Raw genomic sequence first — 19,774 nt, forward strand, 5'->3', positions numbered from 1 at the left:
TCCTTCTGTGTGCAATAACCAAAGCTTTGGAGGAAGGAATCAAAGATATGAGTCTTATTCCTGGCTTGTTGGTTTTGATTTGCAGCATGTTGGTGTCCAGGATAGAGAGGTGCACCGTGTGCATCTTGATCTCAGGGTTCTTTGAGCTTGCAGAGAGGTCAGGAGGGAGATGAAAGGCGGTGGCATGTCAGCTCCAGGGCATGTCATGCAGCCACACGGCACCGAGCCAGGCGCCAGCACGGTCACTGCTCAGGGACCCAGTGCAAGCAAGTGTGAGGATCGAATCACAGCACCTTCACTGGAGTCATAGCCCCATCCTCCTGGGAAGTGGCTGAGCTACGTGCAGAATACAGCAGGGTCAGGCAGTCCTGTATGGGATTTCTTTACCTGGCTGCTATCTGCAAACACTGAGCTTTTGGAGCAAAAGCATTTGGCCAGACAAGGTAGCTGTTGGGTGAAAACCTCTGTTGGTTGCTTCGCAAATGGGCTTTGCTAATCTTAAGGTGGTCAGGAAGAGGAGAATCTCATTTGTTGTGTTTCTGAGGGGGGTGAGCAGCAGGGGAAGCGCATGGACAGCACTGCCATGGGCACTGGTGCCCATGCTGGGTGATACAGGCTCTGCCCTATCTTGGTCCACAGCTCCCAGGCATAAAATACGGAACCAGGAAAGTCCTCCCTGCTCACAAGGAAATTCAGAATGATACAAGGGGCAATTTCTTTTTCCTCATTTAGCTCCAGCAACGTTCTTAACATGGTTTCTTTTTCTGGAGGTGTTCATGCATGTAGCACACAGGGACATGGTTTAGTGGGCGTGGTGGTGATGGGCTGGTGGTTGGACTAAATGATTCTGAGTTTCTCTGGTGCAGGACGGGTCTCTGACCTTCAGTGAACTGATGCTCGTTGAGGTGCCTTGTGTTGGAGCTGTGCATATAGAGCATCTCCCCTCTTTGTGCAGCAGTGCATGTGTGCGCGTGTCTTAAAGCATTTCTCAACAAATGAGGGTATACATACAGTTTAACAGTTATCACTCTGTGTTTAATAGGATTACAGAGATCTACAGACAAATGAATGTATCACAATACAGCCTTATCATCCGCTGATAAGTAAAAGCTTTAGAGATTGTTGAGACAATTATGTTTTGATATTCATCTTAATACTTGTTCTGGAGACAAAATGAATAAAATCACTTTTTTGTGCCACAGCTTCAGCCAAGAGAACAGCATGAGGCCACTGGCACCAGAGATCTTGTCCGGCCCTTTTCTGGCTTGCTGCTGGGTCCAACATCCTTGCCATCATTGTAGCATCAGGATGGAGCTTTGCTCATTTCCCACTCTGCAAGATGGACACAATCCCAATACAGCCCCACCAAACTCATCGCAACAGCAGCTGCCAGAGGTCTTCCCAAAACCAGCTGTTTTGGGTTCTTGAGAAGTGCACATGGAAAGCAGATGAGAGCATCAGCTCTGGTAGTGTTTGAGAGCAGTTTAGAATGCTTGCACAGTGGAAAGTTCTATGGGGTTCTCTATAGGTAAATAATTCCCATCACTGACTCAGACTTGCAGTACTTCTGGAGCACTTCCTGTGTGAGCTCCCAGCTTGAAACTTGCTTGTTGGCATTTATTTCAGCTGCTTGCAACTTTGGTTCTGAAGCTGCAACTTCAGTGGGGGGGAAAAGGAGAGCACATCCTTTCCAAAAGCAGCTGCACAGGATGCTGTTATCCTCTGGATGTCCCAGTATGTGGTCAGGGCTGGTGGCAATGGCATATCCCATGGCATAATCTCTCCTTCCCCACCAACCCCTCTCTGCAGGGCTGAAGGGACCTGCTGGCTGTGTGCTGGTGGTCAGCCTCCCTTGAACTCACAGGAAAGGGGCTTTGGTAGTTCCTCTGTTGGGATGGAGCAGGGGGTGGGAAGTTAGAGCAGATAGAAGAGCCTTGTTTGAAGGGAATATTCCCACCCTATGATGTCTTGTGATTTTGGCCATATTCTTATGTTAATCTGGAAAAGCTTTCTGGAAATATTGAAACCAGCTGCCTTCCTAATTGGGGTTGGGAATGTTTATATTACCGAAAGTGTCAAATTGCTTCATTGCAACAAAGAAAGGAGATACTTGGATCCAGAAAACGAGATGACTTGGGCTCTGTAAGATGTTGGAGCTCTCCTAGGTATCCAAGAAACAAAGCAGAGGAGAATTGCACAGTGGATGCTCCCAGCTCTGATGGGTGGGCATGGGCACAGGAGTACGCTGCGTGGCATTAGTCAGTGTGAGCAGAGGTCCCAGGTTCTGCCAAGCAGTACGGTTGAACTGGAACGTTTACAGCCAAGTAAACTGTGAAACAATAGCGTGCACTGGAAACAATATCAGCGCTTTTCAAAACTAATTGATTTTGTCGTAAGTCTGTTTTTATATATGTGAAACCCCATTGAAATCTCTCCAGTTTCCTTCGAGCGATTTCAGCTCAATCCAAAAAAGCATTTTGCTAGTGGTAACCATTTCAGAATGGGCTCGGCGATGGTTTGGAGCAGCTCCCCCCAGCAGCTGCTCACATCCCACACCGTGGATCTGGTGGTCCTGTGTCCAGGCAGCAGACACAGCCCGTCCCACCACACGATGGAGCCCAGATCAGATTCCCAGTTAGGGCTCAGCCTCCCCTAATCCAGGGGAGAACCTGCAGCCCCTCTGGGCATGGATTGCAGGAGGGCTGCCCGCAAAGCTGGGCTCTGCCATGCTGCTCCACAGGTAGAGATATGAGCAAATACTCTGAGCTTGAATCTCTGATCTCTTCTTACCTTATTCCAGACTGTTCTTCCTCCTAAGGGGTTGAAAAGAAAACACAGGGTTCTACCTGCCATTACCTGTGCTGAAATAACAGTGGAGGGTTGTCATCTTTAAATCCCACTGGGTGTATGCTTTTGTAATGTCTTAAACCTAACCAATGAACCCGGAATAAACCTCCCAAATAGAAAAGTGAGATGAAAGATTCATCCTTCCACACACTTTAGCGGTGGGAGAGCACTGATATTTCAAAGGCGAGACAGGCATCCTGGAGGTGAAGGCAAAGGACGCGTGGGAAGCACAGAAAGGATGCAGACTTTAAAGGTGAATAGGAGGGCATCTGTGCTCAGAGCTATGAACGCTTCGGTTGCAAGATGAGACCTTTTGATTCCACACTGAAGTGAAATTGGACATTTCTGTCTCTTATTTACTCAGCAAATAGAAAGCAAAGCTTCAGCCCCACTTGTGTCCGGGAGAGCGGCTGCCACAATGCTCTCCTATGGCCTGTGCCAGTACCCAGAACACTACATAAAACATCCATCTGCTGAACTCCATATAAAGGCACCCGGGGTGAGGAAGGAGCAAAGTCAGCCCAGAGCAGAGCAAGGCAGGAGGCAAAGTTGACTGTTCTCCTGCTTTCCTGCATCTTTCTCCTTTTTAAAAACAATACAGTTTGCTCTGCACGAGAGGCAGTTTTTAAAAATAGCTTGCTGGAGGTTTCTAATTTGAGGATGAATGTGACTTCAAATGGGGCAACTGATTCCCTCTTCCCCACGGGAATAAGTTGACTGAAGATAAAGCACCATTCACTGACATAACGGCATGCTCCCTTTGGGCACAGTACTCTATTTTAACTAAAAGGCTTTGTGTACAAACACAGCTTAATGTTTCCCACCAGAATGGCCTGCCCCAAGGTTCCTTCTCCCTCTCCATCAGCCAGCAGCGTTTCAAGCACATCCTTGCCATGAGCCATGCAGGTACGAAACTGGGCTGACTGAAGGACGGGCAGGGGAATCGGGTCCCCTCTTTCTCTCCTTGCAGAGGGTGAAGGATTCTACCTCTGCACCAAAAGGAAGAATAACAGACAATTAATTAGCAGCAGGACTGGCTGCATGCAAAAGGCATAGGACCGGCCTGCCATTTGCATGCAAATGGGCAAGGGAGGATTCAAGGGGGCTGGGAATGATGGCTGGGAGGGTTTAGCGTTGGATATTGCAGGAGGCATTGCTTTGCTTCTCGTGACACACGTGTGGGTCAGCCACTCCACGGAGGAGAATAATTAGGGAGGAAAAGGAATGCAAAGCCTTGGTATTGAAGACACCTGGGCTAATGGCATGAATAAATTTGCTATAATTGACCCGTGGACCGGTGATGATAATCCCTCAGTGGAGATGGCCACTTCACCTATTCCATGTGGGTGTGTGAAATAATTGCAGCGTTGGCTCAATCTTGCTTCCTCTCTTCTGGAGAATAGTTAATTTATGACAGAAAATAGTGACTAATGTTAGAATAAACAATATTATGACTCAAGTGACTTATGAGTGCTGCAGATATGATGCACGTTTAATAGGACATGACTTATCCAGAGAAGTAATTTTTTTTCCTGAGCAGAGTAAAGTAAGTGTGGCAGAAATGCCAGGAATGGCTTTGCAATTGGAATATGCAATTTAAAATAAGTAAAAATTACTCCCAGGTAGTTTATTGCTTTAACTACATCAAGGCAGGTCCCTATAGCAGACTGCATAATGACTCTCATTTCATTTTTGGTTTGTGTCAAATATCTTCAGTTAGTTTTGCTTTATTGGCTTCATGCAATTTATTGCAGCACTAGAATGTGATTGTAATGCAACTAGTATTTTAGTTTTATCTTCCACTGGTAATTTTTCTTCTTTATGGAGCCTATACTGTCTGCATTAATAAAAGCCATAGAAATTATACAGCGTGGAACCATGTTTTAGTAAGTGCCAGTTCACTATAGAAAAACAGAACAAGAATTGCCGTTCTCCAGCTCAAAGAAGGGTGACAGTGCTTTGCTATGCAGCACCTCCTGCACACCCTGATCACTGTTTTTAAACGTTACTGAAATTCTCATCTTGGTCATACAGGTAAGAGCAACTCTTTCCTAATCATGTCAGTGTTCCCGGAGTTTTTCAAGAGAAGGGTGGACGTGACATTGGGCGACATGGTTAGTGGGCATAGCGAGGAAGGGCTGGTGGTTGGATTGGATGACCTTAGTGGTCTTTGCAACCTTAATGATTCTATGATTCTGTGTCAGTAAGTACAAATTCAACAGGACAGAGCCTGACCTCAAGGGGATGTGCGTGGTGTGCAGGGGGCATGGTGGCAGAGCACTGGGGCTCACTCTTTGCAGAAGGAGCAGCTCCCAGCACTGTGTTTAAGGCTGATGTCTCGGCTTCTTCCATATCCCCAGTCCTTCTGTAGAGCCTCCTACTTAACCAAACAGCCATAAGAACAAATGAATGCATTCAGTGGGCATGGTGGGGATGGGCTGATGGTTGGCCATTCTTTCGTCCAACCATCTTTTCCAGTCTTAACGATTCTATGATTCATTAAAATGTAAAAACATGAGGTGCTCAGACACCTCCTTATGGAGGCAGTGCTGAGGGAATCAGGGTTTGGTGGCCAGCACAAACTTCTGCTTTGCCATACACTCACAGTACCACCAGAGAACCCAACAGGACCTTGGTAAATATTGAGATGTCGGCGAGTTTATCCAAGCAGTTTGGCTGCACGATTTCGAGAACTGTTGACGAATGTTTTCCATCCACTATTTCCAAACCTCCGCTGACATTCCTCCAGCTCTAAGGCTCTTCACCTTTTCTCACACAGCTGGTTATCTCCCAATGGCTTCATCTCCAGCTAATGAAACATCTCTCATTAACTTCTGGTAAGAAGCATTTCCACTCTGTTTTGTTTCACCTTTGGTTTGCCTTTGATTCGTTCAGTACCTCCTAACCTTAACCCTAACCCTAACTAACTCAAACCCTAACCCTAATCCTAATCCAATGTCTGGATCACATTCAATTTTCTTGATAGTAAAAGGCAACTAACAAATGCAAGAGTAAAGGTTTTATGTGCAGCACCTCGTGAAACCCCAAGCTAGCTCCTCTGAGAGGCGGTCAGTGGTTCACAAGAGGCATTTCTGCAAATCCAGCCTTCAAACCCTGCTGTCCTTCAATGGGAGCTGGACACCTAATTATCTTAGGCACTTTAAAATTTGCAAGCAAAAAATCCCTAGCGTATAAAGGGGGTGGGGGTTTTGAAAGACAGATTGTTTGCAGTTAAATGAATTACTTTAAAAACAGTTTTTATTGCACTCCATGGCTCCTGTTAATCAAAAGTTTATATCTGGCCTCAATGTTACACTGAAAGAAGTATGTGAAATATTCCTAAACTGCAAAATTACTCAGGATTGGGCCTTGAGCTCCCTAAAGTTGTTCAAGGCCAGATTGGATGGGGCCATGGGCAGCCTGGTTTAGCTTTAAATGGGGAGATTGGTGGCCCTGCACATGGCAGGGGTGTTGGAGATTCATGATCCTCGAGGTCCCTCCCAACCCTGGTCATCCTCTCCTCTCCTCTCCTCTCCTCTCCTCTCCTCTCCTCTCCTCTCCTTTTTTTGTTTGTTTTTAAACTAATGTTTGTCTAAGATCCAGCTGTGAGCTTGGCTTTTCGTCTTTGTGTAGGGGCATGGCCTGGTGCAATGCAGCCTTGAGGCATCCTCTTCTGTAGTGCAGAGCATTGCTGTCACAGCAAGGGGGTGAAAATGCACCGAGGGGAGCAGGTGGGAGCTGAAGTGTCTTGAGTGATGGCGGGAGGGATTGTCAAGATGGGGTTACTCCTCATCAATTCTAATTTTCCTGGTGTTCCAGGTCTTTTGTAAGAAATTCAGCCTTAGTTTGACTCTCAAATACTTGGTTTTGACAAAACCACAAAGCTTTAAAAAAAAAAAAAAATGCAAGAAGGCTGAAATAATGTCTATTTTCTTGGTTGGTTGGTTTCAGTGTAAGAATTTGTATATATGATTGAATCTGAGGAAAAAAAAAAACAACCAACAAATGAGAGAACTTCTTAACATAAGCCAGTAACTTGTGTCTTGTAGAAGTATAAAAATGCTTTCTGTTGAAGCATGCCTGAAATGCTCAGTGCAAGAGTTGGGTGCTGGACTTATTTCTGCAGTGAATTCCTGTTCGCAGCAAGGCCTGATCTCAGTGAGGTCTGCAATGGCAAAGACAACACAAGCTATTAATAATACACGTCATTAAACTCAGGTTCCAGTGCCTGCCCACAGCCTGGGTGTGTGTGTTTTGAACTTAAATCCTTTTATACAAAACTACAGCATTAGCCATCATCGCACGGGAAGGGCAGAAGAAACCAGTGGAAATGCTTCTCTGAGCAGCTCTACCCTTGGGGATGCACTCCCAGGGCTCCTGCAGTATTTTGCAGAGGTTTCATTCATCTCAGAGTAGGTGGATGCTATGTGGTATCGATAGAGCTGCTTCACCCTCCTCCCAGCAAGAAAATTATTTTGGTAAAATTATTCAGGGTAAATAAGAATTCCCTTCTCTAAAGCCTCCTTTTGATGAGGCTAAATGAATTCCCAGAGGGTGTATAAACTTTCTCACAATGATGACCGTTTGCAGAACAAAGAGGCAATTTTATTCTCATTTTGGGGTTTTCTGACATTTTTCCCCTGGGGGAATGAATGTTCCCATTATTCACCCAGCTCCATCCCAGAGTTTGCATGGGAATGCCAGGTGCTTCTTCAGGCTGGGCTGGGCTGAATGCCATCCGGAGGAGCAGGCAGGGCTCTACTTTGGGAATGCACTGAGTCTCCACAAGTGGGTGAAAACCAAAGGTCAGGGGAGGGTTTATGCTATGGGGTCACCAGCAAAAAGCCCCCTGATTTTAAGCTTGATGGTTCCCATTTAGCTGTCACTGTCCAAACCTAGCACAGTTGGTCCCAATGAGTTACACTGGATGTTTTAGTTGTCAGCCAGATGAACATGAGCCAGCAGTGTGCACAGAAGGCCAACAGCATCCTGGCTTGTATCAGAAATAGTGTAGCACACTATTTCTGATCTCATCCCCAACACATCTCATCCCCAACAAAGCTGTTCCACATTGCATCCATCTCAGATGTGCTCACATTTTGTTTGTTCTCTGAGAATGGCAGAGATTAGGGGGACAGGGGAGGGGGTGGAAAGGAAGTGGTGAATAAGAATAATGTACTTAGGAATACTTGCTCTGTAGTGAAAGGAAAGAGAAATCCTTTTCAATATCAACTGTAGTACAAGTGCTTCCAGGGAGGGTAAAATCTCACAAAAGACAGGTTATAATCCTTATCGATACAGTAAATGGAACTATCAAACTGGAAAAGATCACATGGCAGTTAAGATAAAGGTTTGGCTTGTCCCAGAACTGGGCTTATCAGCGTTTAGCAGCGAGTGAGTTTTGTTGCTTAGACTGCATTTGAAAGTTCATTGATTTGCAGCTAATACCAAGTTGTCATAGTTTCACGAGTAACAGCTGGCAGTTTGCAGAATCAAAGCCTTTTCCTCAATCAATAAGAACAGATTCAGTGAGATTACTGGAGCCAGACAGTGATAGAGAACTCACAAATTTACCGAGGTTGTGATGGGAGAGAACAAATGACCCAGGTTTCCAGATCCTCCAAAACCAAAGGCTTGGTGTGGAAGCAGGAAACATAGAGGTTGGCAGGAGGGTAGCTCTGGGTGTAAGTCCCATCGGGAGTGATTAGCCCATTTATTGGGTCCCCTGCATACTGAGATGCTCTCAGTGTTTCTTTCTTGTATTGCTCCAGTTGTTTCCACTGGATTTTCCATTGCTGCTGGCCCAGAATTGCAGCAGTGCCCATGCACAGCCAGAATGAGAACCTTCCCAGTTCCATCAGGGCCTCCTGCACTCTCCCTGGCAGCTCGCTGGCATTTAGTGCAGTCTTCAAAACCGAAAGGAGTTTTTTTGGTTATCAGACTCTTCCTGAATTTGTGTTACCATCCATTGCTCAGAGGAGCTCAGGGGTTCAAGTTTCCCAGATGGCTTTCCAGTAGGACCAAGGGACAGCTGTAGGTGTGGTCAAAGACCCTGCATCTCCACACCAGCACCACCAGCAAGCCAAACCCCAATCCCCCAGCAGATCCTCCTCTGCACATCTGTTATCTTAATTCCTCACCAGCATCATTTTCTAACTCCTTGAGAATGCAGGACTCATGCTGTTTCTACCTGCCTCCAGAAGCACTGCCCAATCCCAACTAAGTTTGACAGAGAGAAGGGGACACCCACGGATAACAACTTCTTACATCACGAAAATAAGCAGACAGGCAGAGAAGTGAGGTGGCATTAACTTGCTCAGCGAGGGAAAGGCAGCCAACTTCCACTTTTATTAAACTTCAAAGAGTCCCCACAGGAGGAAGTGAGGGGTCACCAGGCTCCGTGCGTTTTATGGCTCGTGTAACAGCTTATTTCAAAATCAAACGGTGCAGAATGCTAGTGGACAGCAAGCTGGTATTTGATGTCTCTACTTGAAGCCGCCTGAAAGCAGAAAAATACAGTGCCAAGAAAAAAGGCTGAAAGGTAGATCGGGGAAGCTGCTGCTTGGTCTCCCACTTTGTGTACTGGGGCAGTGAAGGCTGATGTTTTCATGGGACGGTCTAGATACTTTTGAATGCGAATTTGCTATTAGTAGTTATCATGTATTAATTATCTGAGATGTTAGACAGCTTATAGACAGGAAAAGGCGCAGTGAACCAGGCTTGAGCTTTGGAAAGATAGAGATGATGGTCCAAATCAGCTTAAAGCAAACTGTAGAGAGATTTTTTTCCAAGAGATTAAATGTGCTGAGTTGAAGCACTTCCCACAGGGCCATAATACTCAGCATCCCTTGGATGGAAGCAACCTATTCCTCTTCAGTCTGGGATCCAGGCTGCTTTCCTCCATGTAAGGATCTGTCTGGAGATGCAGTGTCCCTGGCTGCTGTATGATAACAAAATAAAGCCTGGGCTTCAGCAAGTAACTTGACCACATGCTTAATTTGAAGCACGTGGTCAGTTCTGCTTCCTGCTCTGCGGGGCCTGTTGACATAAGCTCACAATCAGGCTGCTGAGTAAATCTCTTTTGAATCTTTCCAGTTATCAGTGCATGTGCTAATCTCCACTAAGTCAAGGGAACATGAGCATGTGCTTGATGTGGTGGTCCGGATGCTAAGCATATGCGTAAGTGCTTTGCTGAACTGGAAGCCCTGAATGCAGGGGTTGCTGCAAGGCTGTAAATATATTGTGTTGATCCTGAGCATAAAGTAAAGTGTAGATTATACATCCAGGAGGGAACCCAGCTGTACTAAGCTCCATGGAGCAGAGTCTGCCCTTGCTGGAAACTGAATAATGAATGGATCACAACCTGTCTGAGAAGTCAGTGTCAAGCTTTGCATGTTTATATTTCTGTTTAAAAGCATTATAATATATGGATAGAAAAGCAGAGGACCTGAGTGCACAAAAGGCTCTGAATGATTTGGAGGTGCAAGCCACAGAGAGAGCAAGTGTGAGCAGGAGGTGTTCCCAGCTGTGTCCCATGCTGGTTCCCACCAGACAGCAAAATCCTCAGCACTCGGTTTTAATGCTGACACCGAGCAGAGTGCTGGCCTCGTGGGGTGGCTGCTTCTCTTAGGCAAGAGGGTTTATTCTGGGATATTCTGGGTTTATTCTTCCTCCCTTCTCCGTTCCTTCTGCTCCCCCTACTCCACCTCCCCTCTGGGCCAGACAGCTACGGTATCATCAACCATGTATCTTAGGAATCCCTCACCACCAGGCTTTCTGTTTCGAGTGCTGGTACAACAAGTTGCCTTTGAATCCCAGTAGCCCAATACAACTGCAAACTTCATTTCACACATAGAGAGATTATTTTTCCCTTGACAAGCCTTTGTTGCCTTCTCTCCCTCCCCTGAATGCATCGTGGTGACAAAGGAGGCTGGCACACACGCCTGTGCTCACTGCCAGCTCCTCAATATCATCTCTTGTGTCTTGGGATACTGATCCCCTCTTTGAGCTGGGTTTGTGATGTTTGCAGCAGCTCTGTGGTGTCAGGGCCAGTGGCTGTGGCCAGCCAAAGGCACACGTGGCAGTGAGGCTGTGTGCGTTCTGTTGTACGGCTTTGGCAATGGGCAGCATCATTTTTTTGGCTTCTTCTATGGCCCCCCTCAGTCGGCTTTCACTGCAAAAGCTCTTAAGGAAGATATCTCAAAAATCTGCTTGTGAGTTCAGTGGTTGGTCTGGAGCTTGCCTTTAACCACCATGGAAATCATCCATTGGGGAATCAGCCAACAGCTGGACCAGCACAATGCTGAGACCTGCAGAGTGCTAAAGAAGAAAATACCTTCATATTGCAGGTTGGATATTAAGAAAACCTGCTTCTCTGAAGGAGCACAGGCTGCCCAGGGAGTTGGTAGAGTCACTGTCCCTGGAGGTGTTCAAGATACATGGAGTTGTGGTGCTTAGGGAGGTGGTCAGTGGGCAATATTGGTGGTAGATGGACAATTGGACTAGGTGATCTTGGAGGTCTTTTCCAACCTTAATGACCTCCTGCAACCCAGAAAAATGCCATCTGTTCCCCACAGACTGCTCCACGACATAAGACAAGTGTATTCCCAGCATACAACATCTGTCATCCAGCATTTAGAACAGTTTTGTGTCTGGGAAAGGCAAAATCAATTCTGCACCCTGCCCAAAGGTTTCCTGCCTGTGCAGATGTCTCCCAGCATCCTTTAAGGGCAAGAACCCTCCTCAGCTCACTCACTCCTTTTTCAAAAAGCAGCATTTTCCTTGTGGTGGTGAATTTCACCTATAGATTTATAGGCACAAGATAAGAAATACAGTTTTCACTATCAAAGTCGCCTACAAAGACTGTGGTGGTTTTCATTTCTACTGGAGCTGCAGTGCTGAACCCTTTGCTGCTGCACAGCATGGGGACACTGTGGGAGCTGGACATTCCCAATGGCAGAGGTAGAGGTGCCACCAATTTGCCTTTCCCCAGCCTTGCTCACAAATGTCAGCACTGTAGGGAAGGGTTGCCAGTTCTTACAGCCAGAACTGGGAAAGTCTGAGTTGTGTGTTCTAAAGCTTCTCGGTTGGCCCAAGGAATTGATGGTGAGAGATAAAACTTGATGAAGAGGTAATGTTTTCCCAGCATAGTGCTTCACTCCAAAAAGCAGGACACACTATAGATTTTGTTTATGTGCGTGTCCTTTGCTTCTTATTTATATGCACGGTGCTTTGAGCTAATTGTACATTGCCAGGCATTGCCAAAGAGCTGCTTTCTGCTGTGCTGCCCATCAGCTTGAATGTGTTTGTAATGTAGTGCAGGCACACGTAGTGTACACGAGCACCTCTACATGAAGTGTGAGAGCCTGACTGTAGTGAATCCGTGTTGTGAAGGTGTCAATAGATCAGTAGATGTTCCCAGCATCACCAAGAGCATCACAGAGAGGTTTGTCTCAGGGAGACACCCAGAGTTGAGGTCTCTGTGCTGATTAGGAAGCAAAGGGAATCAGCTGTGCTGAGGCTGAGCACCTTTATGCAATGCAGACAAGGCCAACATTCTTCATGTTCAGTTCCCAGGCTGCATGTGGGGCAGAGGGGAATCTCAGAAACCACTGCAGGAGGAGGGGCACTGAGCCCCATCCCAGCGCACAGCAATGCTCCTGGCTCACACAGAGCAGCTCACTGCAGGCAGGGAGAGATTTACCAAATAATTGTCATTTGCTAACCTTGTCGTGGCAATCTTTGCTATATGTTTTCTTTTTCTTTTTTTCCAGAGGCACTCTGAATGCTGAATGCCAGCATCTGTTACAGACTGGAAAACAAGTAAACACTGATATTCCTGGTGGCTTTGAAAGAGCATTTAACACTTAGCTTTCTACACTTGCCTTCACTAAGAAAATGACTTTAGGATGTGCTTGGAATGCATATGATGATGAGTATCCAGGAAAAAAAATAAAGTATAGAAGGCAGCCCCCTGCTACAGACAGGCTGAAAAGATCCTCGAGCCCTCCTGCCAGATGTTGACATTTTGATTTGCATAAAGGTAAACTTTTGAGTCGATGGCATGTTTAATTTTCTAAAATGCCCCCAAGAAATAGGGCATGTTCACACATGATGAGTTTGCATCATAAGCAGTTTTCTTCAGGCCTGGCAAATTGGCTCAGAGCATCTTTGTTTCTGATGGCACTGAGCTGGTGCAAAGGGAGAACAACTCCCACGGGGTGCCCAAGAGGAAAGAGCAGAGTGGATGTGCATCAGAGAAGGCGCCAGGATGTTTCTCCTTGGCTTGTAGAGCAATGCCCCATCCCACATGGACTGGATTTCTCTTGGTCGTAGGCTCAGCTGTGCCCATTGACACAGCCAGACTGCTGCGTGCTGGGATGTCCCAGGGCTGGGGACCCAAAAGCTACCACAGCAGCACAGTGTCACTGGTGCCCCTGCTCGTGGATTTCTCCTCTCTGCTGGGGGAAGATGTGGCTGCAATGAAAAGTGCCTCCAGAGCTGTGTTAGCTGCTGCTGAGGCGTGCAAGGTATGTGCAAATTGCTGCTATAAATCATAAACATCAAAAGGCCATAAGTGCCTAATAATGGCCTAAGTGGCTAATTTGTTTTATGTGCTACTGGAAGAAGAGCCATAAAGATATGGAACAAAAAAACTGCCCCTGTTGTGACTTGGCCTCTGATACCAGGAAAGGTTGGGAAGGGGTGGCAGCAGAACGCTGCTCCACTAAGTGCACAGAGGCATTTCCTATCAGCACCTTAATGAAAAACGCAGCACAACCCCCAGTAACACCACTCCCATGGTCAAGTAAAGGCAGCTCCTGTGGTTTAAGTTAGGAGCAAAGTGAGATGTGATGGTACAGGGCTGGAGCTGGAGGCACACGGGGAGCATGGACCATGCAGCTGCCCCACGCCATGCCTCCGAGTGGGGCTGCAGCTCCTTGTTACAGCAGCCTCCTCCTCCCACCCAAACAACAACTGTGCACCCTCAATCCGGCTTTTAATTGCTTTGGACTATGTAGGGTTACGTGGTGCTTGAAAGGCTCTTTCTGGCTGGCTGGTTCTGCCTGTGGGATCAGCCTTATGGATAGGAAACAAAGGCTGTAGTTGACTTCTGTGCACCCAAAGAGCATCAGAAACCACTGCTTGCTGGAGACATAGGGAAAACCAAATCCAGCTTTTACAGCTACAAGTAAAGGTAAATAGCACAGAAGAAAAATAGAACATAAATAAGGCATCATAGGTGAGGTGACGGCGTGCTCTGGCCAGAAAACCTGCAACGTGACATGAGCAGCTCACACAGCCTCCTGCTCACTTGGTCACTTGAAGGCAGAAACACGTCACTTCCCACTCCTTTAATGTCAAAGTCAATTCTTGTCTGTGCAATTTCAGCTCCCAAGACATTCACACCACTACTTTACCTTATTTTAATGTTATTATAATACTAAGTGTAAGTAATAAACCACAAATAATGTACTTTTTAACTGCTTATAAGCAGCAGTAGCTAATTATTGATTTATTTTGCTGAATGACAGCATAGGTGGCAATGCCAGCAGCAGGAGCAAGTCAAGGGCAAGGCATGGACCTAAGTGCATTCCAGCACTGCAGACATCTGTTTCCCCCACGCTTTCAGCAGAGCTGGGGATGCTCCCTTGGGATGGATGCACCCCCAGGTGATGGTTTGCTGGCAGAAGGCCTTGAGGATCTCATTCCCAGTGCCTTCAGCTCCCCTAGGCTTTGTCACTGCTGAACACAGGAGGAGGTGTATTTTCACACTTGCACTGTCGAGCAGCAACACACTGCCATGGGGTGTTACACGAGTTCCCAAAGAGGTGAGATACATTCAGCAGTCTATTAGCTGCTGCAGAATGTGTCTGGCCACAGAGTGCACATAGCTGGTACAAGGAGAAGGCTCCACACTGCACTTCTTCACTTGCTCCTGACATCTCCAACCAGGCAGCCAGATAGCACAGCCCTGTGGGGCAATTCTTGCCTGACCCATTCATCTGTAGGGCAGAGTTTTGTTCCACAAATGGCACAGACCGAAATTGCTGACGGTGTTAGATATATGCACAGCAATGGTGAGAGTGGAAATGGCTCACCTGCCTCTGATTTCCCCTTGGACAGGATATAAGTCAGGTTTTCTTTCTTCAGCTAATGGGTAAAAATCAGAATTTTCATTCTGCATGAATGGTAAGAGGAAATGCGTGCATGACTATGGCCCAGCACTGCGTCCCTGCAACCTGCAGTCTCAGCCATCTCCATTTGCCATCCCAAGCTGCTGTATCTGAGTACTGCAGGGCTGCCTGACCTCCAGCTGCAAGTATGGTCACCAGGAGCTTCTCAGGATGGGGGATGGTTCCCTCTGAGTCACTTTTTAGCCTCTGATCTGGTGCTGGATCCCTGCAACAGTGACATTTGAACTGATCCCATCTGCCAAAGGTACTCTCTGTAATTGCTGGGTGCAGATCGTGCTGCAGGTTTGCAGCCTTGCAGCCAACTTCTGGCTGCGTGCATTATCCTGCTTCCCTTGGATAAGGAAAACAACCCACAGTCTGCTCTCGCCTTCCAAATGAGGAGTGGGTTTTAGGCTGAGGACTGGTGAAGGTGTTCCTGATGCATTTGGGGATGAATTTGAATGTTATAGCAGGAACATCTCTTGTATGAGAAGAGTGGTGGGCTTTCACTGTGGTCACACAGCCAGAACTGCAAGGGTTGCATCCTCAGAGCTGTCAGGATCATTGAATCATTATGTTTGGAAAAGACCACTAAGATCACCCAGTCCAAGCCCACCCCACTGTGCCCACGTCCCTCAGTGCCACATCTCCACAGCTCAGGAACACCTCCAGAGGCAGGGACCACCACCTCCCTGGGCAGCTGTGCCACTGCAGCACTGCTCTTTCTGAGAAGAAATATTTCCTTATACCCAACCCAAACCTTCCCTGGAGCAACTGGAGGCCATCGTCTCCCATCCTATCACTGTTACCTGGGAGCAGAAGCTGAACTCCACCTCGCCATCACCTCCTTTCAGGACGGTGAAATCTTCAGAGAGAGGGATGCTGTGGCAGCTCCTTGCTGTGCTGGGAAAGAAGGGTTAAAAACATGGGAGCAGGGAAGGGAAAGGTCAAATATGTAAAGGCACTTTCATGTACTTAGGAGAAAAGTGGTAACAGGAGAGCTGTTAAATTTTTTTATAGCTGGCACCTAACAACACTGGTGTTAAGAATCATGGAACTGTTTAATAGCAAGTGGAGGTGTACATTAGTTAATTAGAGGCATGCTAACAGTGAAGCCAATTGAGAGATATTATTTGAGTATTTTTTCCAGAGGGCATATCGAGTCTATTCAGGAATTAATAAACAGATTGTAAAGTCTGAGCAAGCATACTGGGGAAGTGTGTGTGTGCATGGGGTGTGTGCACTGGGGCTATGCACACTTATTTGTTTGTTACCATTACATTTGAAATATGTTACTTGTTTTCCACGTGGACCTTGGTAGAAGAATTACGGTGTACTGGGTTTTTCCAAAGATGCTAATTGAGATCATCGGAGTTGATATGTGCTTACTGAAATTATGCAGTGTAAATGAGACCTCAAGTACAACAATTAACAATTCAGTGCAAAGGTACCCAAAGTGGGATGGCCAGCCTTAGAGTTCAGGCTGGGATGCACATTAGGACTATTTACCTCATTTATTTGACCTGCCAAGTTAAGATCTCATCAAACCTCACCATGCAAACAGCCGGTGTGGCAGCAGCAGCAGGCAGTGACCATTAGAATCACAGAATCATCAAGGCTGGAAAAGACTCCTAAAATCCTCTAGTCCAACCCCAGCCCATCCCCACCACGCCACTAACAGTGATTTCATTCCTTCCTTGAAGGAACCCACCTTAATTCTCAGCTGCCACCTAATCTTCTGCAGGAAGACAAGCTGTCCAGCTCGACCCATTAGTGAGCTGAGCGTCACCAGAGCCGTGTGATGCTTCATGTTCCATCAGCAGGCAGGGAGCTTTCAGGCTGGACTCACTGCGTGTCTTCATCTCTCCTGGCTTTCTTCCTCCACTCCAATGTCCTTTTTTACGTTTTAATAACAACAGTGAGAACAAATCGTGGCAAAGAAATGTGACCTCAGTGAGCATCTTGGTGAGCTTTGGTCCCTAATAGGTGCCCTGCATACGTGTCCCTTTTGGCTGAAGTGAGGAGTTGGAGCTCGTGTCCATCTCAGAGACCTCATGTCTGATGCAGAGCAATTGGTAAAACCTTCTATCTGCCTCTTTCCAGCATTTCTGCAGCAGTTTCTGCATGAAGCCAGGCAGCTATGTTCATACATCTCTCACAGGAAAATGATGTTGTATATTCCATGAGCTTTAAGAAGCCAACATGTCCTTACATTTGAATTTCAGTCAACAAGGACATGGTTTACTGGATATAGTGGTGATGGCTTTGTGATTAGACTAGATGACCTTAGAGGTCTTCTCCAGCCTTAATGATTCTGTGATTCTATATCCATCCATAGATCTAATTATGGGCACAAACCCACTGCTCCATCCCACTCAGGCTTGAAGAAATGATGGGATGGATTCCAGCAGCATGAGGGACGGCAGCCAGGGTCCCTCCTGCATGGCTCGGGGCAGCCCTGCAAACAGGGAGAGTAGTGAAGGTAATGATGAGTGAAGGATGCAAGACTGAAAATACGTCTTCCTGTGTGTCTATTGATCCTCTAGCAAAAGGCCTTGCTCTTGACATTTAAAATAGAGAGATTGTTTTAATGGAGTGGCCCTCGCTGGGCTGGAATTAAGCAATTTAGCTCACAGAGGTTCACAAAGACCTTTTTTGCAATCTCAGCCTAAGCAGTTTCAGTAAATATCTGCTTGGTAAGTACTGATGGAGAAATGCAGCTCAGACACTGTGAGCCACTGAGGGCAGAGCCCAGCTCCCCTCTCATCCCATAGGGACTGCATGCAGAGCCAACCACTGCAGGGACGACTCCGAGCATCAAATAGGAGCAGCTCCCTGCCGCCCCTGGGCTTCCCCAAACATTCTGTTTGGAAGGATGGCAAGGTAACCCCTAACTTCATGCTTGGGCAGCCTTTACCCAGCAGAAGGCTTCGGAGGGAATACCTCTGAGGCTTGATGTGTGTGGGGTTGGTGCATGGCTACCTTTGCCCACACACTGTTGGCCATTGGCTGTTGGCTTCTGAGAGACATGGAGGAGCCAGGGGGTTGGTTACAACAAACATGTTGGGATTACTTTAATAACTGCAATTTTTCTCTTAAAACAAGTATTTCTTGGAGCCTAGGGCCTGGAACTAATTATACATGTGTGGCCTGATTAACCATTAATTCACCTCTATTAGCAGCTGACACTTACTGATGTGTTTACTTTATATCACTCACACAGTTGTGCTTCCAGACCTAAGTTGTTCATCACCAGGCTGTGAATTAAATAACAAAGAATGTAACCATGCTGCCTATTGCAGCAGTGGCCTCAGGAAGCTCTGGAAAAGGGCAGATCACAGAAATGAAAATCGCCTTTACGCACAGTAGCCTGACTCATGGAACCATAGGGCTGGTGGTGGGTGACCAACCCCAGCCCTGTCAATGGCACAGTGCTCTCCTGTCCTCCTGGAGGATACCAGCACCCTTGTATAGTTGGGTGAAGTGCAGCTTCCTGCCTAACTCCTTGTCTTAATACTGCATATACCTTAACTATTTACAGATGGGGCCAGTATCCACCTGCCTGTGCGTTTTGTCTGACAGCTGGTTCAGCAGCATATGGAGCAACATATTAAAATGCACTCCTTCACTTGAGCCTAGCTTCAGGTAACTGTTGGCATCACTTAAGTGCTTACTAATGTTGCAATAGCATGCAGTGGAGTATGTGAAAAAGCCTGGTCCTTGCTATGAGCACCAAAGCCAGTGATGCTAACACCAGTCCTTGCTGCTCTGCCAGTTTTATGCAGATGCAGCTCAGCTAAATTAAACAGAATTGCTCCACTGGATTTTCATCGACTTAAATCAATTATACCTGCATGGAGGAGGCATAAAGGAGTGAAAATCAAGTCTGCTTAAAGAAAAAGCACAGTAGATATTTCTTTAGGACATGAACTGTTCATAATGCGATGGATATCTTTTATCCCATGTATTGATCTTCTTCTTGTGAGAATTAACTTGGAGTTAATTTCTGAATTGCCTGACCTCAAGCAGTTAAGCTATTGCAATAGCAAAAGTCATAATTCAATTAATAAACCAACAGCAGTCACAATATCCGACTTCTGTATCAGCACACCACGCTGTGCTGTGCAGCAAAGGCATCTCACACAGCTCCTTCCTCTTGTGATCAATTTCCAAGGCTAATTGGAAATTCCCATGCTCCAGAGAGTCAATTCCCGTGCTTCCCTATGAATATGGGGAGGAGAAAGATCTCTACCCCCAAGAAGGGTCAATAAAGATGAGGAATGTTGGCTAGAAATTCGAAGAGAGAAACATGGAACTTTTTCCAGCTGTCTGTGCTGATATTCCTGTGTGTTACAATGGTAGTGGGGAAACTGGAATGTTGTAGTATCAGACTGTCACGTTTTGTGTGGGATTACACATAATGCTATCACAAATGACAGGATGCTTGCCTCCCATCAAAAATTTAAAGAGCAATAGACCTCTTTTCAGCTGTCATTGCTGATAACATCTTATGCACCAGTTTATTCAAGCTCAAATGGAGATGCAGCCTGTCAATAGAGGAGCCCTGGTGGATTAGGCATTGAGTACATTAAAGCTAACGACACTAATGTGGCTACACAACGTAATCTGACATTTACAAACTGCAACAAAACGAACAAAAAGTTCTCACAGGCTGGGCTGTGTGGAGTGGGAGCAGGGCATGAGGGCACATAAGGAGGAGATGGGAAATGAAAGGGTTGAAAGGCACTGAA

The sequence above is a fragment of the Centrocercus urophasianus genome, unplaced genomic scaffold (assembly GCF_019232065.1).
Source record: "Centrocercus urophasianus isolate 14NV4802_14NV808 unplaced genomic scaffold, USGS_Curo_1.0 seq_33, whole genome shotgun sequence".
NCBI lineage: Eukaryota > Metazoa > Chordata > Aves > Galliformes > Phasianidae > Centrocercus > Centrocercus urophasianus.